The 12,539-nt window shown below is 42.5% G+C and overlaps 1 long non-coding RNA gene across 1 annotated transcript; it reads left to right on the forward strand.

The window, feature by feature from the left end:
• The first annotated feature begins 391 nt into the window (after positions 1-391).
• LOC144697638 (uncharacterized) lies at positions 392-11,343 on the forward strand. Its single transcript, XR_013580414.1, has 3 exons — positions 392-511; positions 1,011-1,130; positions 11,297-11,343. It is a non-coding gene; the product is annotated as an uncharacterized LOC144697638 (long non-coding RNA).
• Positions 11,344-12,539: the final 1,196 nt, after the last annotated feature.

Here is a 12,539-nt window from a genome sequence, read left to right on the forward strand (position 1 = left end):
TTTCCATTTCTTTGTCTGGCCAAGCGTAACTTACGCCGCTGGAGGGAGCTTGAGAAAGCCTCCGAGTTTCCCGGGCTTCATGAATTTACCTGTTCCTCCTGCGTGATTGGAGATTGTAATGGGCAACAACTATTCCACCCGCCAGAGGCGCACCAACCTGTTTATGAACTGTAATAACAAGCCAGCGCCGGCAGGTGCCAGCAAAGTGCGGCTTACTTTCACCAGACAAATGTTGGGCCATTTCTCCAACCAGTGAGCACAAGCGGGGCGAACGTAAATAATTGATGACTGCGGAATACCAGGAACACGGTAAAAATAAAATAATTTCTCGCATATGTCAGCGCGGTGAAAAATGGTCGCAATTTTACAGTCGATAATTGTGAAATGTTCTGTAAAGCTTAACAACTTATCGCAGCACCGGTGAAGTTACAGTTTCTTGTTCACGGCAGGTGTTTCCGTGTTCTGGCCCGAGCTGGTCGTGTGCACAATAATATGAAACATAACAAGAATGGTAATGACAATGTTAACTTTAACAATACTGATAATACTGATCATGATTATGATAATCATAATATTAATTTTATTGTCAATGAGAATGACCATGATAATAATAATGTTAGTAATGGGAAATATAACAAGAATAATAACAACAATGATTATATTAATGATAGGGTAGCGATAATGATAATAATTTTAATGATAATGATGATGATTTTCATTTTGTTAATAATAATTATTGTTATAGAGAGAATCTTATTGATAATCATAATGCTAACAATAATAAGATGATAATAATAATGATAATGCTGATGATGATTCCCGCAATATCTCAGATGTTTCGGAGGTGTTTCTATCCCCTGCTGAATGGGTTGCATTGGATGTTATGATTGAACTCGAAACTTAGACAGGTCTGTCTTTGTTCTTCCACGAATGTCTGTGCGACAGTATCAGTCAGAAAGAAATTGCTGGGCAAAACTATTACCTGATGCACTTTGTTCTCCCCACCGCAGAGTAAACCCATGCCGAGCAAAGGCAGTGAACTAGACCGGGCAGCAATGATTTAGGAAATGAAATGTCAGATTGTGCGAGATGCAGCTTTGGAATACATTGGAGACAGTGGAACGCTGCAGGTTCAGTATAAACCCACACATGTCTCAGTAATATTATCAATTCACATCGTCCACATTCTCATCAGCAATTTTATGAAACAGTTTTATTTTTTCTGATTCGCTGTTATAATGCACAACGTGGCCGTTAAATGTCTCGGATTGCTTTAGAATGATTAATCGCTTCCTTTCTGATACCGGGAGTTTTAAGAAATACAGAGAGGCTGCTGAGGAAATCTGCCTGCTACTGATAGTGGCGGTGAACGGTTTCCATGGTTACTCACTGTTCAGCAAAACAGGAAACTGACTGAGAAACCATTAATTGCTGCCAACATAAACACAATGCAGTCGGAAAAAATGTTATTAACTATTCTCAGCAATGACAAAATGCGTACCCATTGCATTGCTCTGCTACCTCCCATAGTCCTGTATCTATTCACAAACAAATCCCATTGTCCCGTGAATTCCCAATAGCTGTGTATCAATTCATGAATTAATCTCGACGTCCGGTCCCTCACCATAGCCCAGTAACATTCTTGAACTAACCTTTCTGGCCCGTCTTCACCCCAAAACCTTCTTTCATTACTAAGCTAACCCCAATGCCTCTCTCTACTCTCCTGTATAAATGCTAAACCAATCCCAAGGCTTCACTGTCTCTCCATATCCTTGTATAAATTACAAAATAGCTCACTGTCCCACTCCCTCGCCGTCACACTATATCAATGCCAAACTAATCCAACTGTGTTGCACTTGCCCCAAAATCCTGTACCAACGCCAAAATTGCCTTAGTGCCCTGCGCTCTCCCAATAGCCCTGTAGCAATGCTAAATAGATACACTTTCCCGCTCTATCCCTATTGCCCTGTGCCAAAGCCAAAATGGTTCCACTGCCCCCGGGCTCCCCATAGCCCTGTGCCTACGCCATAATAATCCCACAGTATTGTTCTCCACCCATAGATCTGTATCACACCCAATGTCATCCCACTGCTTCTCCAAGCCTCCATAGTACTGGAATCATCCCAAACTAAACCCACTGCCCCACCCTATCTCCATAGCCCTCTCCCAGTCCCAAATTCGTCCTCCAGTCACTCTATCTCCACATTTCACTGTCAAAGTAATCTTACTGCCCCAGTCTCTCCCGATAAACCTTATTCAATCACAAACTAACTGCTGCCTGTGTCTGCAGCCCTGCATCAATGAAATACCAATTCCACTACACCTATCTCTCCCCACAACCCTGTATCAACCTGAACTAATCCAAATCATAATGTCAAAAGAAATAGGAACACGAATAGGCCATTCGGCTCCTCTAGTTTGCTCCACCATTCAACAAGATGATGGCTGGTATAATTGTGACAATAACTGCCCTTTCCCGCTTGCCCACGTTAACTCTTAACTCTTTTGTCGACCCAAAGTGCAATAGTCTCTCCCATATACGTACATCAATTTCCTCAAATCCCGTTGCTCTGCCTTCTTCCGTTAGTCTTTTGTCATTTATGAACTAATATTACTGCTCTAAACTTATCCGTAGGCATTCCCAGGTTAAACTCACTTCTCTGCTTTCTCCTCGGAGCTAAATATCAATCCCAAACTAATCCCATTACTGTACTCCTTTTCCGTGGCCCTGGCCCTATACCGAAGTAATCCCACTCCCCCATTCCCTCCCCTTAGCACTACGTCAATTCCAAAACAATGTTTTCCCTGCGTATCATCCATATCATCCCCAAGCTAATTAAAATATTTGCTCCCTCCCCAGAGCGCTGTTGCATTTCTAAACTAACCACACTGCTTTGTGTTCACCCAATAGAGTTTCATCACTGCTAAATTCATCACAATGCTTCAATCTCTCGCCAAATGCCAAAAATGTCCCAGTGCCCCTATCTCTCCCAATAGAAATGTATCAATCCCAAATTCATTCCACCGGTCTCTCCCTCCCCTCCTCTGCATCAGTCCCAAACTCATCCCAAATGCTACACACTCCCTGCATTTTCCTCTATCAATCCAAAATTACTACACTATCTTTCTCTCTCTAATGCAGTCCTGTATAATTTCCAAACTAATTCCACAGCTGCGCTCTCATCTAAAGCTCATAACTTTCATAGATTAATCTCACTACCCTGCGCTGTCCCGGTAGCTCTACAAAAATCACAGACCAATCCCACCACAAGACTGCATCCCCGGAGCCCTGGACCTATCCCGAAATTGTTCACTTCCCCTCTACAACCCATCAAACCCAAAAGTAATGTGCCTTTCCTGCTCCCTGGTCTTGACCCGCTATCATTGCTAAACCAATCTCAATGCCCGTTTCATTATCTGGATAATTTCTAAACCAATTTCGCTGCTCCTCCTTCACACCGAAGCTCTATGTGATTACACAACTAATCCCAATTGCGCAGTCTCTCTCAGTGGCCCTGAATTTATCCCAAGTTAATCAAATGCTTCGCTCCTTCCCCAACACCTTGTATCAAGTACAAAATATCCTACTGCCCCGCTCCCTATCCGTCATCTTGTATCAGTTCCCAACTAATAGGACTCTCCCCATAACTGTTTATCAATCCCCAACATACTCCTACTATCCCCCTCTCTGCACACAACGATTTATCAATCTCAAACTAATCCTACTGGGCCACAATCTCCTCATAGCCCTGTATCAATGTCAAATAATCCCACTGCCACGGTCTCTCCCCATAGCCTTTGATCAAACTCGAACCAATCCAAGTGTCCCGCTTTTATTCCGTAGCCCGGTAACAATCTGCAAACGATTCCAATCCTTTTCCATTCCCTCCTGCAACAATGTCAAAATAATCTCAATATTCCACTTTCCATTCATAGCTTGTATCAAATACAAAGTAACCCCACTGTCTGTCTCTCTCCGTAGCGCTGCATCAATGCCAAACCAACTCCACTACGCCTCCCTGTCCCCGCAGCTCCGTATCAACCAAAACTGATTTCAGTCATAATATCATATTTGGAACAGAAATAGGCCGGAATGGCTGCATCATTCAACAAGGCCCTGCCTGATATCATTATGGCATAAACTTCAACTTCTTGCTTTCCTCCTAATAACCCTTAATCTCTCCTGCAGATCACAATACTCCAGTCCTCCCCATAGCCCTGCATCAATTCCAAAACTAATCCCATTGCCCCACCATGCCCCCTTATCCCTGTATCACTTACAAAAAAGTAATTCCACTGCCCCACATTCACATCGTATACCTGTGTACGTTCCCAGAATAGTTCCATTGCCCTGCGTTATTCCATTAGCCTCGTATCGTTTCCAAACTCTTCCTGCTGCTGCTCTCTCCTCGATAGCCCAGCAGCATTCACAGATAAATCCCAATGTCCTGCTCTCTTCCCATAGTGGTATAACAATCCCAAACTAATCAGTTACTCCACTGGCTTCCCATAGCCCCGGAACTACCAGTATGTCATTCCACTGTCCTTGGCGTTGCAAAATAATCTAACACCCCTTCCCTCTGGCCTCTCACCCTCTCACTCTTCCCCCTCCCCCTCCTATCTCTCGCCGGACCTCTGTCCTGATGAGTGTAAGATTAAAAGCTTTGATAGTGTTACGATCCCAGCCGAGGTTACCCGTGGACCTGCATGATCTCAGGGTGGAACCCAGCTTGATCAATCCTGACTTTCATCTGTTTGTTTAGATACGTAGACAACAGCTACTGAACAGAGTCACCTGAGTCAGCTAATGGACTTTTAACAAAACAATAAAACATTTATTAAACAAGAAAAGATAAAATTTATTACAATACTGCACCCACATCTATCCATTTATAGATTTATACAGATTTGTAAGGCTAACACAAGTAGGTACACAGTCCATGTAATTCAATAGGCGACCTGTGGTCAGACACACCACACTCTGAAACCAAGTGATAGATGTCACCCCAGTCAGGTGTTATGGATCTCTCCTCAACTCCCCCAACGCATTTTTTATTCCGTGAGCCAGCTGGTCTCACCAAACCGCTTCTTTCAAAACGAGGGCTTCCAATCTCCACCCTCGAAAAACCCGCTTTGGAATCTTCTCCTAAACCAAAGTTTTCTCTCAGACGCCTTTCACAATGGTTCACCTCCAGTGTTTCGAGCTCTCCTTCCGACATTCCTCTCCACTGGGTCAACACATGCATTCAGGTTTTCTTCCACACACCCTCTGTGAGCGAATCAGCTGTCAACAGTGCACCGCTGCTTCACGTGCCCATAGCAAAGAGTTACAGACCTTCAGCCGTCTCTTTGGACCTTCTGGCCTCTTGCAAGCTGTTCAAGCTTTAAATCTACTTCCTGCAGCTTTTGCCTCTTTAAGTCTCAGGGTTGGAGCCTTTCCTTCTGCCATTTACTCTTAACTTAACTTAACATAACCTTTTCCAGGTTCCTGACATTCCTTTGACTCGAATGTTGCTTGGGACTTTCTCCTGTTCCAAACCCCTGGATTTTGTTTTTATTTTCTTTAGTTTGGGACTGGCTATCTGTTCCCTTTGCTCCCGTCTCTCCTGGTACCTACTTTCAAAGCCAACTTAACTCCAACAGCTTCGAAACCAAACTGTTGTTTGCAATATCTCCTGTGTTTGTGTCTGTGGGAGGGACCAGCATCTCTTGACACCTGTTGCTAGTCAGCAGCCTAGTTTGTTTACCATTTTTTGTTTAACTTACCTGCAACAGTCTTAAAACTCTCACTAGAAATGCAGGGACCTTTTAAAATGAAACTAAATCTAAAGTTGACCTTTTCTTAACGCACAGATACAGAAATACAAGTCAAACTTAAACATTAAAGTTAAAAATCATTCCTAACAACAAAATAAAAACGTAAATTAATTAAACTATCTCTTACTCCAAACAATAGCATGTATCTTTTTTTCAGCAGTACTCATTTCTACACTACTAAACGACAATTTTAATACAAACGATTGGAAACAGCTAACGGACTGGACAGAGTAATGCCTATTGATAATGTTTATCTGGCTTTCTGCAATACATTACAAAATGTTTAAATGCACATGAGAGAAAAAAAAAAACTTTCAGGCTAATATTAATGTCAGTGAAATTAGAGTGAAGTTGTTGGCCTTATTTTAGGACATTAGTGAGGCAGTCGAAGTCAGAATGCAGGCCTAACGGATGTGTACTCCGATTTCAGTGGACGTGACCTCTTTTCTGAGACTCAACTATTCACCATATGCATTATCATTTTAGAGACATAGAGTAATAGAGGTCTACAGCACAGAAAAAGGCCCTTCGACCAATCGACTCTGCGCCGGTCAAACAAGTACCTAACTGTTCTAATCCCATTTTCCAGCGCTAGGCCCATAGCCTTGTATGCCATGGCATCGCAAGTGCACATCCAAATACTTCTTAAATGTTATGAGGGTTTCTGCCTCTACTACCCTTTCAGGCAGTGAGTTCCAGATTCACACCACCCTCTGCGTGAACAAATCCTTCCACAGATCCCCTCTAAACCTCCTGTCCCTCACCTTATATCTATGCCTCCTATTTATTGATCCCTCCACCAATGGGAAACTTTCCTTCGTGTCTACCCTATTTATGCACCTCATTTTAATAACACAATTGCCAGCCATACATAGTAAGTATAGTAGATACAGTATAGAATTGCAAAGGGGCATTTATTGTTCATGTGAATGAGAGAAACTGTGGTAGATGAATTCGAGCTTCGGCAAATGCGAGTGCAGGTAATTTGGAAGTATAAAAAAAATCCTCCCAGTAGTTCTGAAGTGAAGAAATTCTAGGAAGTGTGACTCCCAAAAGATTTAAGGAAGCCCATACACAGATCACTAAAATCTCGTAGTCATGCGTGAAAAGAAACAACAAATGGCAATGAAAAATAGCCTTTAATCACAGCACAACTAGACTATAAAGACTGCATGTTTTTCTGCAGCAACATAAATCCCTTCCACGAATACATCTGGAGCACTGCGTAAGGCCCTTTGAAATGGCCAAGAATGATAAATATATTGACCATAGATGAAGCGCATTGCAGATTCGCCTGAATGTTAACAGCCCTTACAGTTTTGCAACATGAGCAAAATTCTATAAACTGATTTTGTATACAGTGAAACAGAAAAGGGCAAGGGGTAAATTGATTGTTTTTTAACTTACTGGACAAACCAGATAACGGTAAACAATTTTGTTTTCTGCAGATGGGGACATGTGCAAAAAAGTGGACATGACCTTTGGTATTGGTCAGAAACGTTTTTTGTGAAAATTGAGGTAGAGGTGATGAACTCTCTCCCAAAGACAGCAATACCAGCTAGCTCAGTCAATAATTTAAAATCTAAGATCAATTGTACTTTTTTTTTCTCACGAGAGATTGCATTTTTGTTTCTTTGGCCACAACATGTATGCAGGTTTTTAGTACATATCAGGTATGATCCCGAATGGCAGCAAAGACTCTAAAGATTGAATGGCCAACTCCAGTTCTTATCTTCATGTGTATCAAAGGAAAACTATCCCCAACTGTCCCTGTCGAAATCATTTATTAATTTTCCTGAAATGTCTGTACTCCATAATTCGGTACCAATTCAGCACTGATCCAGTGACACACACTCTGCCAATAGCCCTGTGCTAACCCGAAACTACATTCACTGCCACCTCTTACCCTATAGGTTTGTATCAATTCAAAACTCGTCACATTGCTCCCTGACCCTCCCCGTTTTCCAGTATGAATTCCATGCTACGTTCACTGTCTCGCCTGCACAAATCTAAAGTTAATCTCACTGTCCCGGCCTTTAACATTGTCCAGCAGCACTCTCTCTCTCTCTCTCTCCCTCTATTGTATTGCACAATTCTCGAGCAACTCCATTCTCTTTCCATTGTGCTGTACCGTTATTCAGCAATGCCACTGCTCCTGTGGTCTTGTATCATTCCTCTAAATATTCTCGCTGAATAGCACTTTTCCTGTAATCACGCATCAATTAGAAACTAAACACACCGTTTATTCTCTCTCCATAGTCAGGTAACAATCGTAAACAAATCACAAAGGCCCTACTCACTTTCCATAGTCCGTATCGTTCCACATTAAAGGCTTAAACCATCGGCCTGTCATAGCCTTGTATCAGTCACAAGGCAACCCCACAGCCTCGCTGTATCTCCTTAGCCCAGTAGGTTAATAAAACTAACACCCGCTCCTTGTGTCCTCTATCAACCCAGTTTGCATTTCGCTGCTCACACTCTCCTCATAGCCAGGTAACAGTCCTCAATTAATCCCCTTGACTTGCTCTTGCTTCAGTGATCGCGATCAATCCAGAAACAAACTCACTGACAAGGCCTTTCCAAACGTCTGCATCAATCCTGAAAAAAATACAAAAGCACACGACATCCCCGTAGCCTCCTGTTTATGCAAATATAAGTGCTTTGCCCCGCTGGCTCGATCTCAGCCCCACACTAATGTCACCAGTTCGATCTTTAGCCATTTTCTTCTGACAATCAAAATCTATCCCTGCTGCCCACGATCTCTCCAATAGATCGTCTCCAATTCTCAATGAATCACACTGTGCTGTTTGCCACATAGCCCGTAATAATCATGAAATCACATCACTTTCCAGTCTCCCCGTAATACTGTAACAATCCAAAACTAAAGCTCCAACAATATCCACATAGTCCTGTATCAATCCCAAAATAATCCTAATGGCAATGTCTCTCCCCATATACCTATATCAATTCAAAATATCGTCTACTTACCCTCTCTTCTCTCAGAGCATTGTTTTTTAAAATTAATTCATGAGGTGTGTGTGTCACTGGCAAGGCCAGCATTTACTTCCCATCCCTAATTGCCTTTGAGATGGAGGAAGTAAGCCTCCTTGTTGAACTGCTCCAGTCCCTGTGGTGTAGGTGCACCCATAGTGCTGTCAGGGAGGGAGTTCCAGGAGTTAAGGTTTGGAAGGTGCTGTCCAATGAGCCTTGGTGTGACCCTGCAGTGTATTTTGTAAATGCTACACATTGCTGTCACTTTGCGTTGGTGGTGGAAGGGTTGAATGTTTGTTGATGGGGGGCCAATCATTGCCCTGGATGGTGTCAAACTTCTTGAATATTGTGGAAACTGCGCTCATCCAGGCAAGTGGAGAGAGTCTTCCACCACACTCCTAACTTGTGCCTTTTAGATAGTGGACAGTCTTTCGGGAGTCAGGAGATGAGTTACTCGCCGCACTTTCCTGGCCCCTGACCTGATCTTGCAGCCACAGCATTTACCTGGTTAGTGCAGTTCAGTTCCTGGTCAATGGTAACCCCTAGGATGTTGAAAGAGGGTGGGTTCAGTGATGGTAATGCTATCGTATGCCAAGGGGCGATGATTAGATTCTCTCTTGTGGGAGATTGTTATTGCCTGGCACTTGTATGTTGTGAGTGTTACTTGCCACTTGTCAGCCCCAGTCTGAATATTGTCCAGATCTTATTGCATTTGGACATGGACTGCTTCAGTATCTGAGGAGTCACGAATAGTGTTGAGGATTGTGCAGCCATCAGCGAACATCCCCACTTCTTATGATGAAAGGAAGGTTATTGATGAAGCAGCAGAAGATGGTTGGGCCTAGGACACTACCCTGAGGAACTTATCAACGTGGCTTCAATTGCACTGCCCAACTTTTACAAAATCCCTATGAATACCAGACTAATCTACACGATCCTCCTTTACCACCGGGCCCCGCATTAATCTCAACCTCCTCCTGCTGTTCAGGCTTTTCCTCATCATGCTGCGTCACTTTAGCAGTGATAGCACTGTCCATGTTCTCCCCGTATTCTTGTATCAATTCCAGTCTCAGCTATCAATCCATTCTTTCCTCGGAGTGCTCTATCGGTCACATAAAGAAAAAGGAATAACCTACATCAACGGGGCTGGAGGAGACAAAAATGAGACAAAGGAAGGTGAAGGGGATGATAAGAACTGCAACAGGGAAAAACTAAAGAAAGTTGCAAGTTAAAAATATTATTGCTATGGATCTAAACCCGTAAAATTCTTACAATTATTTCAGAAGGCGAGAAATATTCAAAAGCAGAATGGATTCTTTGAAGGATAGAAATTACAGCACAACAGGAGGTCATTCAGCCCGCCATGCCCATGCTTGCTGTTTGAAAGAGCGCTCCATTTTAACAATTCATCCCAGTTCTGCTCCAATGACCCTGCAATTTCGCCTTCCCTTGGTACGTGCCCATGTCATTTAAAAACAAATATTCTATCAAAATATAATTCCACCATCTTTACAGTTTGTGTCTTCTGGGTCTCAGCAACTGCCAGTGAGAAAGTAAAGTTCTCCTTTCTTTATTTTGAAAATTATTTCCAATGTGTGACCTCCGATTACCGATCCACTTGACAGAAGATATAATTTATCCTTAGCTGCTTTATCAAAACCTCTCATAATTTTGAATGCCTCTATTAGCGGTCCCACTAATTGGGATAAGAAGAGAAAGTCCAACTTCAATTCTAACTTTTGAAATATCTCTATTCTCCCTGGCATCGTCCTAGTAACACTTTTCTCCTCCCCGACTCCGCCCACCGCCTCAGGTTCATGACATCCCTCCAAAAGGGCGGTACCCAGAATAGTGAACCATGATCCAGTTGAGGCCAAACAACATAATTGTAAAGATCAAAATCAAGTCAGTCTGATTATTTTTTTCAACGTTAATGCTGCTTATCCAAAACCAATCATCCAATACACATTTTCAAATGGATTAACAACGTCTCATAACTTCTACACGCCCAGGGACATCTCCCGTGGGACCCCGTCAAAATAGTTGAATTTAAATTATACTCTCGATTTTAATTCTTGAACTGCAGCACTTGGCACTTATTTGCATTATTGTGTTTTTCCCATATGTCTACAAGTTTCAAGAATTTGTCTGTCTCTTTCTGAAATCTGCTAGTATCTCGCACTCTCTTCACCTATCTCTCTCTACCTCTATCAATCTCTCTATCTATCTCTTTGCCTCTCAATCTACCCCTCCCCCTCTAACTCTCTGCCTCGCTGACTGATTAAAGCTAGACAGGAGCAACTCTAAGAATATATTAACAAAGAAGAAAAGCACCTTGGGAGGTGGGAGTGGGGCTGGGTATGTTCGTATTTTATACTTTATTTATGTCAGAAATGTGAGCCTTTTAAAATACAGAGGCGAGTAATATTGCAACCGAAAATAAGCATATGGCAGGCTGTTTACACAATTACTTTTTACATCCCAACAGAATAGGAAGAAAATCGTACAGCTGACATTCCAGGATCATCACGAATATATATTAAAGACTTGAACTGATAACGTAAAGGTAAGAAAGGAAAGAATATTATAAAAGACGATGTCTCTAAACAATAACAATTCCCCAGGTCTGATGGTTTTATCCAAAGCTCATATTTAAGAAGGTCAGTAAATAATATGTAATTTGGCTACAATTTTCCAAAGCTCCCTCCGTTCAGGGATTGCCCCCTTAGATTGGAAACTGCAAACACATCTCCATTTTTATAGAAAATTGGGAGACAGATAGACATAATTGCAAAAATGGCAGCAACAATTAGAGGTGGCATTCAATGTGGAAGCTAAACGTGCTAAGTTGTTTGTATTTTCCACAAAAATGATCATCTGGACTTGTGCCTTGTAGAGGGTGGACCGGCTTTGGCAGTCAGGAAGTGAATTATTCGCCGCAGGGTTCCTAGCCCCAGGTCTGCTCTTGTAATCACAGTATTTATATGCCAGTCCAGGTCAGTTTCTGCTCAATGGTAACCCCGGGGTGTTGCTACTGGGGGATTCAGCGATAGTAATGTCATTAAATTACATGGATATTCGTGAGATCCTCTATTGTTAGTGATGGTCATTGCCTGGCACTTGTGTGGCGCGAATGTTACTTGCCACTTGTCAGCCCAAGCCTGGATGTTGTCCACGTCTTTCTGTATGCGGACATGAATGCTTCTGTATCTGAGGTCTCATGAATGATGCTGGACGTTGTGCTATCATCAGCGAACATCACCACTTCTGGCCTTCTGATGGAAGGAAGGTCATTGATGAAGTAGCTTAAGGTGTTTGGGCAGAGGACACTACCCTGAGGAGCTCCTGCAATGATGCCATGCAACTAAGATAATTGACTTCCAACAACCACAACCATCTTCATTTGTGCCAGGTGTGACTCCAACCAACGGACAATTTCTCTCCTGATTCCCCTTGACTCCAGTTTTGCGAGGGCTCCTTGATGCCACACGAATTTTGCACGAACCATTATGGGAAATTATCACCGTCACATAATTGGTCAAATGTTTGGACTGAAAGTTACTACAGCAAAGGAGGGTGAAAATTACACAAGCCATGTTCGATAAAATATTGAATAGACTGATGGGAATTGACACAAGCAAATGCCTAGCGCCCTCTGGAAACGACAAACATGAATTAACCATCCAAACAAACGACAAAGATTATTTGTTTCCAAGACAAGGAATAAACAA

Source organism: Cetorhinus maximus, chromosome 23 (assembly GCF_964194155.1).
Source record: "Cetorhinus maximus chromosome 23, sCetMax3.hap1.1, whole genome shotgun sequence".
NCBI classification, from domain to species: domain Eukaryota; kingdom Metazoa; phylum Chordata; class Chondrichthyes; order Lamniformes; family Cetorhinidae; genus Cetorhinus; species Cetorhinus maximus.